The following is an 18274-nucleotide window of genomic DNA, read 5'->3' as shown; positions in this document are numbered from 1 at the left end:
CATCTCTCCATGCTCTCCTTCACTGCTTCTCACACATCTCTCCATGCTCTCCTTCTCACACATCTCTCCATCCTCTCCTTCACTGCTTCTCACACATCTCTCCATGCTCTCCTTCACTGCTTCTCACACATCTCTCCATGCTCTCCTTCTCACACATCCCTCCATCCTCTCCTTCACTGCTTCTCACACATCTCTCCATGCTCTACTTCACTGCTCCTCACACATCTCTCCATCCTCTCCTTCACTGCTTCTCACACATCTCTCCATCCTCTCCTTCACTGCTCCTCACACATCTCTCCATCCTCTCCTTCACTGCTTCTCACACATCTCTTCTCCTCTCCTCTTCTATGCATCTTTCCATTTGCTTCACATTTTGTCAGGTTGATCGGCGATAAATCTGAATATGTTCACCAGATTCTTGTGGAGTCTCTTCACATTACACTAAAACAGGGCTCTCCAACCCTGTTCCTGGAGATCTACCCTCCTGTAGGTTTTCACTCCAACCCCAGTTGTAAATAACCTGATTCAACTTATCATTCAGCTAATTATTAGAATCAGCTGCTCTAAATTAGGGTTGGAGCGAACCCCTACATGAGGGTAGCTCTCCAGGAACACAGTTGGAGAACCCTGCTCTAAACTGTGTCTGTTGACAGGGTATTGGCAAAATCACTGTAGAGAAACTTGACACATCTCTACCAAACTAACCAGCAGAGTTCAGGAACTACAGCTGGAGGTTTGTGGTGGAGAAGTTGGAGAATGAATGATGTTGATGAACTATAGTAGGAGACAAGCCCTCCTCTCCTCTAATCCCCCCAACAGATGAAACCCTGTGATATCCATACCCTATTATTCAGCAATCTTCAGGTCTGGCAGATGAAATCATACATTTATAATTTAACATTACTTCAATTTTCCTCTTCATTTACTTCTGTAATGCATAGCCCTGCTTGGATGAATTTGGGGGCTGGGAGAATGGGGGTTTGGGGGGGGTGGGTGGGGGTTCGAGGCAGTGGATATGGTAACGGAACTGTCTGAATATCAATAGAATATTTCATGCAAGCCCCTATGAGGATGCTTCATCAAGCCAAATTACGGGCAGGGCGACCTATCCTGCAGCTTCCATTAGCCGTCATTCGGATTCAGCACCCAGCATCAAACTATTTATTTGCTTCAGTTACTTTGAGCAGACGATCAATCTAACAGTAATTATCTCTTGTCACTAACGCTGGGCTGAAGCTCTGAGGAGAGCTGAGGAAGGGAGGAGGGAACTGGAGAAGGGGGGAGGGGGGTACAGCGGGGTGGGGGAGCCTTCTCAGGCTCCTTGTTTCCTGTCTTTTCCTTGTCAAATCTACATGAACATGGGGGAACACGCTAAGTGAATGGCTGTGAGGGAGGGGATCTTTGTATAGTCGTGAGGAGGGAGGGAGGAAGGAAGGTGAGTCTCCAGCAGACCATTGCTGGCAGCATTTCCTGGAATAAGCTCTCATCTAGCTGATGTTTGTAAATGGCAGCAACTTGTAGGAGTCATTTGACCGTATTTCCCTTGCCTTGTTATGTTATGTGTCCTGTTAGTTACATTCCTAGTGACATAGATAGTAAGTGGCTGAGAGTCTCCGTGTCAGGCAGAAATCACTAGCACTATCAGAGCCAGAATCAGGATTGGTAACCGAGTTGGTGTTGGTATCAGACAGTGTGAGAGAACATGTCAGCGGTGGAGAGAGACACAGCTAGTCCGTGTCAGGCAGAGTGCCCTTCCTGTCCTGCCACAGCACTAGAAACAATGGTAATGTCAACGTCTTGGTAAGGGTCACTTGGGACATGTTGGTGGGCTACTTTTGCTAATTGCCATATTGTGTTTTGTCAATATTACCATAAGGCCCCATTCATTCTGAAAATATGTCTTGTACCAATCCAAGTGTACTCACTCAGCATGCCCATCCCCAGCATGAAGGCATCCATGGTGTAGGGCAGGCCCCTGGCCCTGCCTCGCGTACCTGGAGGGAACATCACTTCCTTGGGCTGGGCCTTCTTGCATTCTACCTGTGGACAAGACACAACGAGAATGACATCTGTGACAAGTTCCCTCACAGTACACAGGATGAACATAGACAATACGTGAATAGACATTGAATACATTCAAGGAATATGGCAAGTGTCAGAGGTCTCAGGACAGACAACGAGACACACATCAGACATACGTGAAAAGACGTTTTACTGTACTTGAGATGAACATACAGTAGGCACTGAAATACATGAGAGGAATATGGAAGTGTTGACCCCATGGCACACAGGGTTTTCAGAGTAGCGCCATCAGGTGGACCACCTGACCATCAAACCTAACACCTTTCATTTTGGGCTAAATGAAGAACAGAGAAGGGATCCTTGCGTTTCCTTCCCATCTCCTCACAGCTGAAATGAGCACCCATGATTGCTTGTTGTCTTATGTCAGGGCTGCTGCATCTCCAGGTAAAGTTTGCAGGATGCTCTCTCTCTCTCTCTCTCTCTCTCTCTCTCTCTCTCTTCACACGACTGCTTCCACCCCAGGGCACTATTCACCCCCCATCACATACACACCTCCATCGCCTGTTCTGCCGTTTACATCTGCTCCCCTCATCTACACACACACACACACACACACACACACACACACACACACACACACACACACACACACACACACACACACACACACACACACACACACACACACACACACACACACACACACACACACATACATACACCCCCCCACCCCACCCCCACCACCGCTGTGCTGACTGACATTCCATCCTCCTAACACAATGCTTATTGCTCTTATACCAGGGCTATCAAAAGCATCCTAAAACACACCATGGCCATTGTGTTATTAAGGTACATTTATTTGTTTCAATGGCTATGCCAGTGTCATCATTATCCTTCAATCAATACATTGAAAACACTAACAATGGTAGAGCACACAGAGGCTATGCTAGAGGCCATGCTAACCTTCATCCTAGCCTCTAATTAAACACAATGGTAGAGCAGACAGAGGCTATGCTAGAGGCCATGCTAACCTTCATCCTAGCCAATAATTAAACACAATGGTAGAGCAGACAGAGGCTATGCTAGAACCCATGCTAACCTTCATCCTAGCCTCTAATTAAACACAATTGTCCTAAAACAGTAGCTGTCTATAATTATATCAGCATCAGGCGGGTGAAGAGGGGGGCAGGCGTAGTGGGCAAGGGGAGCAGTAGTGGGTCTCTGCCCGCTGCTGGCTAATGGCCGTGGAGAGCTGGTCGTGATCAGGGTGGGTGTCATCAGTGCCAGCAGAGCGGTGGGGCCAGGGCCCGTTAGTTAAGAGGCTTGATGGGCGCTTCCCTGTTATTACTTAACTAATTATATGGATGGCTCAGGTTTCAACCACTGCTGATGAGGTCCTTCAGCTCTTAATGAAAATATGAAGGGGGGCAAATGGTGTGGGGGAGTGAGGGGTGGAGGGATGGCTGGCGTTCTTATCAGGGCAGTGGAGAAAGATGAGGGAGGAGAGAGGACAGAGTATGACAGTGTGTGATTCTCTGGTGTTTGAGGCTGTGGTTTTCTAAGTTTACGTCATCCATCTGTCTGTAAACGTTAGACAAATGTCCAGTAGTCATCATGAAATAAAATAATCAAAAGGCAGAGATGATATACAGAAGCAGGTCGGATGATTTGTCGTAACTAGATACATTTCCAGACATTTCCAGCTCAATATAAAACATTCTTCTTGTGTTGTGATCAAAATGTTTAAAGAGTGAATTTAAAAAAATGTTGTTATCAGTAACTAATTCGAACATGTTATTCATACAAGCATCCATTTGCCTAATCTATTCATAATGACATTATTGTGAGCAGAGTATCTCGGCGCACACATGCACAGACCTCTGTCAGAGTGGTTTGATTGACAGGTCCACCCAGGACCAGAGGGCAGGGAGCTGTGAAGGGCAGGGAGCTGTGGGGGGTAGATGCCACCTGCCAGTGGGGGTAATGAGAGAACACCCTCCTCCCCTCCACTTCTCTCCCCCCGTCCCCACCTCCTCCCCTCCCTCATCATGAGCTTTAATGCATGAAAGTTGGGACGCGTTTTTAATGTTAACCAGCCCTTTTAACACCAACAACCTCCCTATTGTGACAATGTGACTGCAGTTACAAACAACCCCTACTAAAGAACAATTATTCCACAAGGAAACAATTACAGAAGAGCAATCATTTTTCTGTTGGTAAGTGCCACTTGCCCACGTAGATTTCCATATGTTGACAATATTCCAGCTCATATTAGTCAGGATCAAAGCCTCCTTCATATTAAACTATGTAAAAGTATACTTTTCTAAAAGTGACAGAGCTGGGATATCAGCACTTTCTCTCTTTTAGAACGATCCAGTTCAGAAGGAACACTGTCACTTTCCCTGACTGCCATAACGCCTGGAACCAACCTTCTTCAGAGACACATTTTGTTTCCACCAGCACATTTAAGAGCAGGCACTTCCTCTGACAGGCCCGATAACTAACTGACTGACTGACTGACTGACTGACGGACATGTAAGCGGACGGACATGTAAGCAGTGAAATGCCTGTTTTACCACAGATCTCAGGCCTTTCTCTGTCTCCCGATACCTAACAGCACAGCACTGCCATTACGGACGGACTGACTGACTGACTGACTGACTGACTGACTGACGGACGGACGGACGGACAGACAGACAAAAGGAGAGGAGAGAGAAGTTGCCTCATTCACAGAACTGATTAATTCTCACATCTCTTCTTCCCCTGTCTTCCCCAGAACTGCAGTGCTGCAGAGTGCAGTGCCTGGCTGGCAGAGTGACTCATCCCTCAATACAACAGTATAGTCACTCCAGGCAAGAGAACGAAAGGCACTTAAACCCAAAACCAGAACATCAACATAACAGAGGCAAACATGACAACAGTGGTCACATCAGATGGCCTGTTTTGACTATTATTATCTGAGCAGGGCTATAATAAGACATGTACAGTAACCACTCAATTTGTGTACATTTGTACATTTGTGTACATGTAAGCAGTGAAATGCCTGTTTTACCACAGAGATCTCAGGCCTTTCTCTGTCTCTGTATTCCGATACCTAACAGCACAGCACTGCCATTACATCTACTCACAACCCCCACCATTGGAAAAGAGAGAGAAAGAGTGAGAGAGAGAGAGAAAGAGAGAGTAAGAGAGAGAGTGAGAGAAAGATGGAAAGTGAGAGAAAGAGAGCGAGAGAGAGAGTAGGAGAGTGAGAGAAAGAGAGAGAGTAAGAGAGAGAGAGAAAGAGAGAGAGTAAGAGAGAGAGAGAAAGAGAGAAAGAGAGAGAGAGCGAGAGAGAAAGAGAGAGAGAGAGTAAGAGAGAGAGCAAGGGAAATAAAGAGAGAGTAAGAGAGAGAGAGAGTGAGAGAACTAAAGAGAGAGAGAGAGAAGGAAAGAGAAATCTGCTCCGTTGCCTGACGGCAGAACCCTGAACTTAACACTGAGTCATAATTCATGGCAAGTTGAATTAGATTACATGGGAGGAATGGGGAGCCCCTGTACATTATTAATACACTTAAAGCTATTTTGCCTGACACACAAATCTATATCTGCAGTGAAAAAAACAGAGGCTATTTATGCTTCCAAAACAGAACATCTATTTTCACTGTGGCGTTTGCGAGAGGAAAGCGCTTTAGAGCAAATAAAAATGTTACACGTGTGTGTGTGTTGTTGGGCTCTTCTTCAGGCAGTGTGTGTGTGTGTGTCTTGGCTATAGATTACAGAGGGGTCTGGCAGGGTGAAGCGAGCAGAGGGAGCCATCTCCACTGCATCTCCACTCCACTGCTTTCTTTTCTTTATGCGTTACATCAACTACAGATAGGAGGTCATAGAACCCTGTTAACTTTACCATAGCATTTTCACTGGTGTTCTGCCCTTTTGTCAGCTATGTACAGGAATTCTACTTTATGTATCTCTTGCTCTCTTCAACCCCCCCCTTTGGAAATGGCATGTTCCAATACAATTGGCTGAATTACTGTAATCTTTTAAAATATCACAATTCACCTCTGTTAGCTTAACCTACTCTAAAATACTGCAGTGCTGCTGTGTATAAACACAAAGGCAGGCAGGCGGAGAGAGAGAGAGAGAGAGAGAGAGAGAGAAAGATGCAGAGAGAGAGAGGCAGAGAGAGAGAGAGAGAGAGATGCAGAGAGAGAGAGAGAGAGAGAGAGATGAAGAGAGAGAGAGAGGGAGGCTTATACTTAAACTCTTTAACATCATCCACAGCTCTGGCATCCTCCCCAATATTTGGAACCAAGGACTGATCAGTTATTGAGACAAATTTGACCTCAATAACTACCATGGGATACGCGTCAACAGCAACCTTGGGAAATTCCTCTGCATTATCATTAACAGCAGACTCATACATTTCCTCAGCGAAAACAATGTATTGAGCAAATGTCAAATAGGCTTTTTATCAAATTACCGTACAACAGACCACGTATTCACCCTGCACACCTTAATTGACAAACAAACGAACCAAAACAAATGCAAAGTCTTCTCATGTTTTGTTGATTTCCAAATTGCATGAGGGTCTGCTATGCAAATTGATGGAAAGTAGTGTTGGGGGAAAAACATACAACATTATAAAATCCATGTACACAAACAACAAGTGTGCAGTTAAAATTGGCAAAAAAAACACGCATTTCTTTCCACAGGGCCGGGGGTGAGACAGGGATGCAGTTTAAGCCCCACCCTCTTCAACATGTATATCATGAATTGGTGAGCGCACTAGAATAGTCTGCAGTACCTGGCCTCACCCGACCAAAATCTGTAAAATGTCTACTGTTTGCTGATGATCTCGTGCTTCTGTCCTCAACAAAGGATGCATACAGCAGCACCTAGATCTTCTGCACAGATCTCAATAAGACAAAAAAAGATCCAGTTCCCAGGACCACGAATACAAATTCCATCAAAACACCGTTTCCCTAGAGCACACAAAAAACTATACATACCTCGGCCTAAACATCAGCGCCACAGGTGACTTCCACAAAGCTGTCCGCTCACCAACCAAGAATTCACAAAATCGGAGAAACACCAAATTGAGACACTGCAAAAATATAATTTACTCAGCTTTCAAATAATGCATGCAGTGCAGAATAAGGCCGATACCCGCTAATTACTCAAAATCCAGAAATAGACGTTAAATTCTACAACCACCTAAAAGGAAACAATCCCCAAACCTTCCATAACAAAGCCATCACCTACAGAGACATGAACCTGGAGAAGAGACCCCTAAGCAAGCTGGTCCTGGGGCTCTGTTCACAAACACAAACAGACCCCACAGAGCCCCAGGACAGCAACATAACTAGACCTAACCAAATCATGAGAAAACAAAAAGATAATTACTTGACACATTGGAAAGAATTTACCAGAAAACTGAGCAAACTAGAATGCTATTTGGCCCTAAACAGAGAGTACACAGTGGCAGAATACCTGACCACTGTGACTGACCCAAAATTAAGGAAAGCTTTGACTATGTACAGATTCAGTGAGCATAGCCTTGCTATTGAGAAAGGCCGCCAAAGGCAGACCTGGCTCTCAAGAGAAGACAGGCTATGTGCACACTGCCCACAAAATGAAGTGGAAACTGAGCTGCACTTTCTAACCTCATGCCAAATGTATAAAAATATTAGAGACACATATTTCCCTCAGATTACACAGACCCACAAATAATTTGAAAACAAATCCAATTTTGATAATCTCCCATATCTATTGGGTGAAATACCACAATGTGCCATCACAGCAGCAAGATTTGTGACCTGTTGCCACAATAAAAGGGCAACCATTGAAGAACAAACACCATTGTAAATACAACCTAGATTTATCTTTATTTATTTTCCCTTTTGTACTTTAACTATTTGCACGTCATTACAACACTGTTACGACACTGTATAAAAACATAATGTCTTTATTCTTTTGGAACTTTTGGAAGTGTAATGTTTACAGTAAATGTTTTATTGATTTTTTAAAATCTATTTCACTTGCTTTGGCAATGTAAACATATGTTTCCCATGCCAATAAAGCCATTGAATTGAGAGAGAAAGAGACAGAGAGACAGAGAGAGACAGACAGGGGGAGAGAGAGAAAGAGAGAGACGCATAGAGAGAGACAGACAGGGGGAGAGGGAAAGAGAGAGACACAGAGAGAGAGAGAGACAGACAGGGGGAGAGAAAGAAAGAGAGACACAGAGAGAGAGAGAGACAGAGAGAGAGAGAGAGACAGACAGAGACAGAGACAGACAGAGAGAGAGAGAGCGAGAGAGAGAGAGAGAGAGAGAGAGAGAGAGAGAGAGAGAGAGAGCCATGCACTAGCCATGCACTAACTCCTCCTGGACAGAGAGAGCTGAGTAAATACAGAGAGAGAGAGAGAGAGAGAGAGACAGAGACAGAGAGAGAGAGAGAGAGAGAGAGAGAGAGAGAGAGAGAGAGAGAGAGAGAGAGAGAGAGAGAGAGAGAGAGCCATGCACTAGCCATGCACTAACTCCTCCTGGACAGAGAGAGCTGAGTAAATACACAGAGAGATAGACAGGAAAAATCAACTTAACATGTCTCCTAATGGGATTAAATGGGCTGAGGGATATATCAACTATGGAAACACTCATAGAATCATGTCATGTCCCCTCTGCCTTGCCCCTCCTCTGACACACACAAACACTTCCCTCCCTCCCTTGGGTGTTTCTGCCATGTTCTCAGTGTCATCAGAAGAAGTAGTGGTGTTAACAGCCAGAAGGAAGAAAGAGAAGAGAGGGAGAAGGAGAAAATAAGAGTGATTTTATGCACGCCCCGAGCTGCCACTTTCTCCCTCACAGCGGTAGATTATCTCCCAATGATATTGCAGGCCTGAGCCCTGGCATGGCAGAGCCAGCCTTTAAATTGGCCCGCCGACATGCTAGGCACTTATCATACATGCTAATGGGCTAGCGCCGCAGTGGGCTAGCGCAGGGGGCCTCTGGGGGCAGGCAGGGGGCTGGAGGGAAGAGAGGGGCGGCGTGATGGGAATGAGCCAGGGTACATCTGTACTGGAAGGGGGGCTACATGGGGGCAACATGGGGATTATGGAGAGGGGTCAGCAGTATTGCCTGGGAACATGTAGCAGGTCTACAGGTCTAGGGGGGCTGTTAGCTATTGGTGCAGACAGCACAGAGACACCAGCAGAGAGGAGAGTGAGGTCCTTGCATACCCAAGGCTGAGTTTGGTCAATCAGTGAAACCAAAGCAGTTAAATGTTGACATCTATGAGGACGGTGTAAGAATGGACAGTTAACATACAGCCCTCACCACTAGTCTCACATCCAGTTCAGATCCGTTGAAAGAAAGGATAGGGTATAATTACCTCATTTGTGCATCTAAGAAAGAGCACTGATACAGTAGACTGTGTTTTCTCTCTGTTTTCCTGTCTGGGTGGTACCTGAGGGAGGGTTTATCCCAGGCCAAGATCGATCCACTCCTCTACGTGTGTCCAACAGCTGCATGGTTCAGTCTGCCTCGACCAGGCCTTTAAACAGCTATATTGTGCGCCCCACACTCCAGTTAAACACCTATACTCTACCGTCACAGCACAGTAAAGCAGCAACGCTCAGTGAGTACTAACGGACAAAGGAGGGGGGGATAAGGCTTGGTCTTGGTTTTGTATGAAGCGATTTGGAGAGTGTGGAAGGGGTGTGAGTGTCAGGTCTAAACAGACTGACACACATCCAGGCAGTCAGTCAAACCTTTTGGGCCAGAACTCCAGTCTGTCCACTCTGAAGAGGAATAGAAAAAGCCTATTCAGAGTTTTCCTTCACCACTCTATTTCTCAGCCTCTCCACATGTCAGAGGATATTTAAATGTAAAAGTATGAATAATAAAACATTCCTCATACTAAGCAAACCAAACAACATCATTTTCTTGTTTTTAAAATGTACACATACCCAGGGGCACACTCCAACACTCAGACATCATTTACAAACAAAGCATTTGTGTTTAGTGAGTCTGCCAGATCAGAGGCAGTTAAGGATGACCAGGGATGTTCTCTTGATAACTGTGTGAATTGAACCATTTTTTTGTCCTGCTAAGCATTCAAAATGTAATGAGTACTTTTGGGTGTCAGGGAAAATGTATGGAGTAAAAAGTACATTATTTTCTTTAGGAATGTAGTGGAGTAAAAGTACAAGTAGTAAAAAATATGAATAGTAAAGTGCAGATACCCCAAAAAACTACTTAAATCACTTCCCACTTTAATAATGGAACACGAGTCACTTTAATAATGTTTACATATTTTGCATTACTCATCTCACATGTACGTACAGTTGAAGTCGGAAGTTTACCTACACCTATGCCAAATACATTTAAAATACGTTTTTCACAATTCCTGACATTTAATCCTAGTAGGAATTCCCTGTTTTAGGTCAGTGAAGATCACCACTTTATTTTAAGAATGTGAAATGTCAGAATAATAGAAAAAAAATGATTTATTTCAGCTTTTATTTCTTTCATCACATTCCCAGTGGGTCAGAAGTTTACATACACTGAATTAGTATTTGGTAGCATTGCCTTTATTGTTTAACTTGGGTCAAATGTTTCGGGTAGCCTTCCACAAGCTTCCCACAATACGTTAGGTGAATGTTGGCCCATTCCTCCTGACAGAACTGGTGTAACTGAGTCAGGTTTGTAGGCCTCCTTGCTTGCACACACTTTTTCAGTTCTGCCCACAAATGTTCTACAGGATTGAGTTCAGGGCTTTGTGAAGGCCACTCCAATATCCTGACTTTATCTTGACTTTGTTGTCCTTAAGCCATTTTGCCACAACTTTGGAACTATGCTTGGGGTCATTGTCCATTTGGAAGACCCATTTGCGACCAAGCTTTAACTTCCTGACTGATTTCTTCAGATGTTGCTTCAATATATCCACTTTTCTCACCAAAGAACATTCATCTCAAGGAGACAGAACGCGTCTCCTTCCTGAGCGGTATGACGGATGCGTGGTCCCATGGTGTTTATACTTGCGTACTATTGTTTGTACAGATGAACGTGATACCTTCAGGTGTTTGGAAATTGCTCCCAAGGACTCAAATGATGTCAATTAGCCTATCAGAAGCTTCAAAAGCCATGACATCATTTTCTGGAATTGTCCAAGCTGTTTAAAGGCACAGTCAACTTAGTGTATGTAAACTTCTAACCCACTGGAATTGTGATACAGTGAATTATAAGTGAAATAATCTGTCTGTTAACAATGGTTGGAAAAATTACTTGTGTCATGCACAAAGTAGATGTCCTAACCGACTTGCCAAAACTATAGTTTGTTAGCAAGAAATTTGTGGAGTGGTTGAAAAATTAGTTTTAATGACTCCAACCTATGTGTATGTAAACTTCCGACTTCAACTGTATATACTGTATTCTATTCTACTGTATCTTAGTAAATGCTGCTCTGACACTGCTCGTCCAAATATTTATATATTCTAAATTCCATTCCTTTACTTTAGATTTGTGTGTATTGTCGTGAAATTGTTAGATATTACTTGTTAAATACTACTGCTCTGTTGGAGCTAGAAGCCCAAGAATCTTGCTACACCCGCAATAACATCTGCTAAACACATGTATGTGACCAATACAATTTAATTTGAAGAAGTACTTTAAAGTATTTTTACTTAAGTACTTTACACCACTGCTACCCAGAGTGGGTATCAAACAGGTTCGGCCCAGGGCGGCTGGCACTCAGAGTACGGCCTCACCCATATACTGGCACTGAGCCAATGATGCCTGGTAACATCATCTCTTGATGCAGAGTCCTGTAAGTCCCAGTCAGAACCACTCACTAGGAGAGGAGAGGAGTCAATGCCTGGGTCATGCCTGATAGCTACACACAGAAAGTACAGATGGAGACTGAGATGGCCCCCTTCCCTCTTAAAAGCTGAGGGTTAAGGATGCACAGATGGTGGGTTTGTGAAATGGTGGCTGTAAAGCATCTCTTGCACAAGGGCTATGGCCTGGTGGACACTTCCAAGGGTGTGTTACTACTGCCATTTACAACATAATCATTATAATGTTATTGCTGAATATTAGTAAAATACACACGTACACACACGCACGTAAATACACGCGCACACAAATGCGCAGGCTGCTAGCAGACGATGCCTCCAAGGTGGCTTTTATCCTTTTGGCAAAGAGAAACTCTGAAAACAGCATCAGAGATTAGAAGAGGGAAGAAAGAAAGGATGCGGGACTCCATCCAACACCGCTTTTTCACACACAAAACATTCTTCCGCTTCATCCCACTTTTCATACCTTCTCTCAGTCATTTATTTCCCAGTTGTTCCTCCAACACCTCAGCAACCAGGAAGCCCCACAAACAGAGTTATAATTTTATGGAGACAGGAGCTGGTAAAACTGAATGAAGCAAGCCGGGGATGGAAATATTCAGTTCTCATCCTTCTCTCTTAACCTCCCCAAAAGATGCAAACAATGCATGCAATTCCCCCAAAGCCCAATTTAATAAATCCAGTCGATGGACACATGAGGCTTGGCTGAACAATGAGAGCATTTGATGCACTATCATGTGAAAGTCAATATCTGTGCTGTATCTGTGGTTGGAATGCTGCTGTGTCTGTCTGTGAGACTGGGTGGCTGTCTGTGGGTCTGTCTGTGGGTCTGGAGGGCTGAGACTGGGTGTCAGGGAACTACTACATAACGTAGGACCTGAATTTCATCACCCAGTTGTTTAAGGTTTATAAAGGATCTTAAAGTTTGTCATTTCCACTTGAAAATGTCAGACTTGATTTGCCCAAACTAAACATGTATGAACCCCTATAAAAATGTTAATTCATTATAATTAATTAATTATCCACATAACAATGAACATTTCCTGTTGCTGGACTTTCTGTTGCTGCAGTAATATACTACTACTAGTAATATACTACTACTAGTGTTGTCACTTAGTCAACACTACCATTACCACACTACTCTCTTGGTAGTGCTGACAAATGAGGGAGAGTAGTGTACTAGTTGTAGTGTTGACTAAGAAGGAATAGTAGAGTAGTTGCAGTAGTGTTGACTAAGATGAGAGTAGTGTACTAGTGTTGACAAAGATGAGAGAGTAGTGTAGTAGTGGTAGTATTAACCAAGAAGGAATAGTAGAGTAGTGTAGTAGTGTTGACTAAGATGAGAGAGTAGTGTAGTAGTGGTAGTATTAACTAAGAAGGAATAGTAGAGTAGTGTAGTAGTGGTAGAGTTGACTAAGGAAGGAGAGTAGTGTATTAGTGGTGGTGTTGACCAAGGAAGGAGAGTAGTGTAGTAGTGGTGGTGTTGACAAGGGAAGGAGAGTAGTGTAGTAGTGGTAGAGTTGACTAAGGAAGGAGAGTAGTGTAGTAGTGGTGGTGTTGACTAAGGAAGGAGAGTAGTGTAGTAGTGGTGATGTTGACTAAGGAAGGAGAGTAGTGTAGTAGAGGTAGTGTTGAACTAAGATGAGAGAGTAGTGTAGTAGTGGTAGTGTTGACTAAGGAAGGAGAGTAGTGTAGTAGTGGTGGTGTTGACTGAGAAGGAAAAATAGTGTAGTAGTGGTAGTGTTGACTAAGGAGGGAGAGTAGAGTAGTGTATTAGTGGTAGTGTTGACTAAGGAGGGAGAGTAGTGCAGTAGTGGTAGTGTTGACTAAGGAAGGAGAGTAGTGTAGTAGTGGTAGTGTTGACTAAGGAGGGAGAGTAGAGGTAGTGTTGACTAAGGGGGGAGAGTGGTGTAGTAGTGGTAGTGTTGACTAAGGAGGGAGAGTAGCGTAGTAGTGGTTGTGTTGACTAAGGAGGGAGAGTAGTGTAGTAGTGGTACTGTTGACTAAGGAAGGAGAGTAGTGTAGTAGTGGTAGTGTTGACTAAGGAAGGAGAGTGGTGTAGTAGTGGTAGTGTTGACTAAGGAAGGAGAGTAGTGTAGTAGTGGTAGTGTTGACTAAGGAAGGAGAGTGGTGTAGTAGAGGTAGTGTTGACTAAGGAAGGAGAGTAGTGAAGTAGTGGTAGTGTTGACTAAGGAGAGAGAGTGGTGTAGTAGAGGTAGTGTTGACTAAGGAAGGAGAGTAGTGTAGTAGTGGTAGTGTTGACTAAGGAAGGAGAGTGGTGTATTAGTGGTAGTGTTGGCTAAGGAAGGACAGTGGTGTGATAGTGGTAGTGTTGACCAAGGAAGGAGAGTAGTGTAGTAGTGGTGGTGTTGACTAAGGAAGGAGAGTAGTGTAGTAGTGGTGGTGTTGACTAAGGAAGGAGAGTAGTGTAGTAGAGGTAGTGTTGAACTAAGATGAGAGAGTAGTGTAGTAGTGGTCGTGTTGACTAAGGAAGGAGAGTAGTGTAGTAGTGGTGGTGTTGACTGAGAAGGAAAAATAGTGTAGTAGTGGTAGTGTTGACTAAGGAGGGAGAGTAGAGTAGTGTATTAGTGGTAGTGTTGACTAAGGAGGGAGAGTAGAGTAGTTTATTAGTGGTAGTGTTGACTAAGGAGGGAGAGTAGTGCAGTAGTGGTAGTGTTGACTAAGGAAGGAGAGTGGTGTAGGAGTGGTAGTATTGACTAAGGAAGGAGAGTAGTGTAGTTGTGGTAGTGTTGACTAAGGAGGGAGAGTAGAGTAGTGTATTAGTGGTAGTGTTGACTAAGGAGGGAGAGTAGTGCAGTAGTGGTAGTGTTGACTAAGGAAGGAGAGTAGTGTAGGAGTGGTAGTATTGACTAAGGAAGGAGAGTAGTGTAGTAGTGGTAGTGTTGACTAAGGAGGGAGAGTAGAGGTAGTGTTGACTAAGGGGGAGAGTGGTGTAGTAGTGGTAGTGTTGACTAAGGAGGGAGAGTAGCGTAGTAGTGGTTGTGTTGACTAAGGAGGGAGAGTAGTGTAGTAGTGGTACTGTTGACTAAGGAAGGAGAGTGGTGTAGTAGTGGTAGTGTTGACTAAGGAAGGAGAGTAGTGTAGTAGTGGTAGTGTTGACTAAGGAAGGAGAGTGGTGTAGTAGAGGTAGTGTTGACTAAGGAAGGAGAGTAGTGAAGTAGTGGTAGTGTTGACTAAGGAGAGAGAGTGGTGTAGTAGAGGTAGTGTTGACTAAGGAAGGAGAGTAGTGTAGTAGTGGTAGTGTTGACTAAGGAAGGAGAGTGGTGTAGTAGTGGTAGTGTTGGCTAAGGAAGGACAGTGGTGTGATTGTGGTAGTGTTGACCAAGGAAGGAGAGTAGTGTAGTAGTGGTAGTGTTGACTAAGGAGGGAGAGTGGTGTAGTAGAGGTAGTGTTGACTAAGGAAGGAGAGTGGTGTAGTAGTGGTAGTGTTGTCTAAGGAAGGAGAGTAGCGTAGTAGTGGTAGTGTTGACTAAGGAGGGAGAGTAGCGTTGTAGTGGTTGTGTTGACTAAGGAAGGAGAGTAGTGTAGTAGTGGTAGTGTTGACTAAGGAAGGATAGTAGTGTAGTTGTGGTAGTGTTGACTAAGGAGGGAGAGTAGCGCAGTAGTGGTTGTGTTGACTAAGGAAGGAGAGTAGTGTAGTAGTGGTAGTGTTGACTAAGGAGGGAGAGTGGTGTAGTAGTGGTAGTGTTGACTTAGGAGGGAGAGTAGTGTAGTAGAGGTAGTGTTGACTAAGGAAGGAGAGTAGTGAAGTAGTGGTAGTGTTGACTAAGGAGAGAGAGTGGTGTAGTAGAGGTAGTGTTTACTAAGGAAGGAGAGTGGTGTAGTAGTGGTGGTGTTGACTAAGGAGGGAGAGTGGTGTAGTAGTGGTCGTGTTGACTAAGGAAGGAGAGTGGTGTAGTAGTGGTAGTGTTGACGAAGGAGGGAGAGTGGTGTAGTAGTGGTAGTGTTGACTAAGGAAGGAGAGTGGTGTAGTAGTGGTAGTGTTGACTAAGGAAGGAGAGTGGTGTAGTAGTGGTTGTGTTGACTAAGGAGGGAGAGTGGTGTAGTAGTGGTCGTGTTGACTAAGGAAGGAGAGTGGTGTAGTAGTGGTAGTGTTGACGAAGGAGGGAGAGTGGTGTAGTAGTGGTAGTGTTGACTAAGGAAGGAGAGTAGTGTAGTAGTGGTAGTGTTGACTAAGTAGGGAGAGTGGTGTAGTAGAGGCAGTGTTGACTAAGGAAGGAGAGTGGTGTAGTAGTGGTAGTGTTGACTAAGTAGGGAGAGTGGTGTAGTAGTGGTCGTGTTGACTAAGGAAGGAGAGTGGTGTAGTAGTGTTAGTGTTGACGAAGGAACGAGAGTGGTGTAGTTGTGGTAGTGTTGAACTAAGATGAGGGCGTAGTATAGTAGTGGTAGTGTTGACTAAGGAGGGAGAGTAGTGTAGTAGTGGTAGTGTTGACTAAGGAAGGAGAGTAGTGTAGTAGTGGTAGTGTTGACAAAGGAAGGAGAGTAGTGTAGTAGTGGTAGTGTTGACTAAGGAGGGAGAGTAGCGTAGTAGTGGTTGTGTTGACTAAGGAAGGAGAGTAGTGTAGTAGTGGTAGTGTTGACTAAGGAAGGAGAGTAGTGTAGTAGTGGTAGTGTTGACAAAGGAAGGAGAGTAGTGTAGTAGTGGTAGTGTTGACTAAGGAGGGAGAGTAGCGTAGTAGTGGTTGTGTTGACTAAGGAAGGAGAGTGCTGTAGTAGTGGTAGTGTTGACTAAGGAAGGAGAGTGGTATAGTAGTGGTAGTGTTGACTAAGGAGGGAGAGTAGTGTAGTAGTGGTAGTGTTGACTAAGGAAGGAGAGTGGTGTAGTAGAGGTAGTGTTGACTAAGAAAGGAGAGTGGTGTAGTAGTGGTAGTGTTGACTTAGGAGGGAGAGTAGTGTAGTAGTGGTACTGTTGACTAAGGAGGGAGAGTAGCGTAGTAGTGGTTGTGTTGACTAAGGAAGGAGAGTAGTGTAGTAGTGGTAGTGTTGACTAAGGAAGGATAGTAGTGTAGTAGTGGTAGTGTTGACTAAGGAGGGAGAGTAGCGTAGTAGTAGTTGTGTTGACAAAGGAAGGAGAGTAGTGTAGTAGTGGTAGTGTTGACTAAGGAGGGAGAGTGGTGTAGTAGAGGTAGTGTTGACTAAGGAAGGAGAGTGGTGTAGTAGTGGTAGTGTTGACTTAGGAGGGAGAGTAGTGTAGTAGTGGTACTGTTGACTAAGGAAGGAGAGTGGTGTAGTAGAGGTAGTGTTGACTAAGGAAGGAGAGTAGTGAAGTAGTGGTAGTGTTGACTAAGGAGAGAGAGTGGTGTCGTAGTGGTAGTGTTGACTAAGGAGGGAGAGTGGTGTAGTAGTGGTAGTTTTGACTAAGGAGGGAGAGTGGTGTAGTAGTGGTAGTGTTGACTAAGTAGGGAGAGTGGTGTAGAAGTGGAAGTGTTGACGAAGGAGGGAGAGTGGTGTAGCAGTGGCAGTGTTGACTAAGGAGGGAGAGTAGTGTAGTTGTGGTTGTGTTGACTAAGGAGGGAGAGTGGTGTAGTCGTGGTAGTGATGACTAAGGAGGGAGAGTAGTGTAGTAGTGGTAGTGTTGACTAAGGAAGAAGAGTGGTGTAGTAGTGGTAGTGTTGGCTAAGGAAGGACAGTGGTGTGATAGTGGTAGTGTTGACCAAGGAAGGAGAGTAGTGTAGTAGTGGTAGTGTTGACTAAGGAAGGAGAGTAGTGTAGTAGTGGTAGTGTTGACTAAGGAGGGAGAGTGGTGTAGTAGTGGTAGTGTTGGCTAAGGAAGGACAGTGGTGTGATAGTGGTAGTGTTGACCAAGGAAGGAGAGTAGTGTAGTAGAGGTAGTGTTGACTAAGGAAGGAGAGTGGTGTAGTAGTGGTAGTGTTGACTAAGGAGGGAGAGTGGTGTAGTAGTGGTAGTGTTGACTAAGGAGGGAGAGCGGTGTAGTAGTGGTCGTGTTGACGAAGGAAGGAGAGTGGTGTAGTAGTGGTAGTGTTGACGAAGGAGGGAGAGTGGTGTAGTAGTGGTTGTGTTGACTAAGGAAGGAGAGTGGTGTAGTTGTGGTCGTGTTGACTAAGGAAGGAGAGTGGTGTAGTAGTGGTAGTGTTGACGAAGGAGGGAGAGTGGTGTAGTAGTGGTAGAGTTGACTAAGGAAGGAGAGTAGTGTAGTAGTGGTAGTGTTGACTAAGTAAGGAGAGTGGTGTAGTAGAGGCAGTGTTGACTAAGGAAGGAGAGTGGTGTAGTAGTGTTCGTGTTGACGAAGGAGGGAGAGTGGTGTAGTAGTGGTAGTGTTGAACTAAGATGAGGGCGCAGTGTAGTAGTGGTAGTGTTGACTAAGGAAGGAGAGTAGTGTAGTAGTGGTAGTGTTGACTAAGGAAGGAGAGTAGTGTAGTAGTGGTAGTGTTGACTA

General features: G+C 44.5%; 1 pseudogene; it reads right to left on the bottom strand.

Annotated features, from left to right (window-relative positions):
* LOC135546574 (RNA-binding protein Musashi homolog 2-like) overlaps window positions 1–18274 on the bottom strand; it is a 380840-nt pseudogene that overhangs the window by 86088 nt on the left and 276478 nt on the right.

This window comes from Oncorhynchus masou, chromosome 9, assembly GCF_036934945.1.
Source record: "Oncorhynchus masou masou isolate Uvic2021 chromosome 9, UVic_Omas_1.1, whole genome shotgun sequence".
NCBI classification, from domain to species: domain Eukaryota; kingdom Metazoa; phylum Chordata; class Actinopteri; order Salmoniformes; family Salmonidae; genus Oncorhynchus; species Oncorhynchus masou.
The sequence above is the reverse complement of the archived record's forward strand: the minus strand, read 5'-3'. Positions and strand labels throughout refer to the sequence as shown.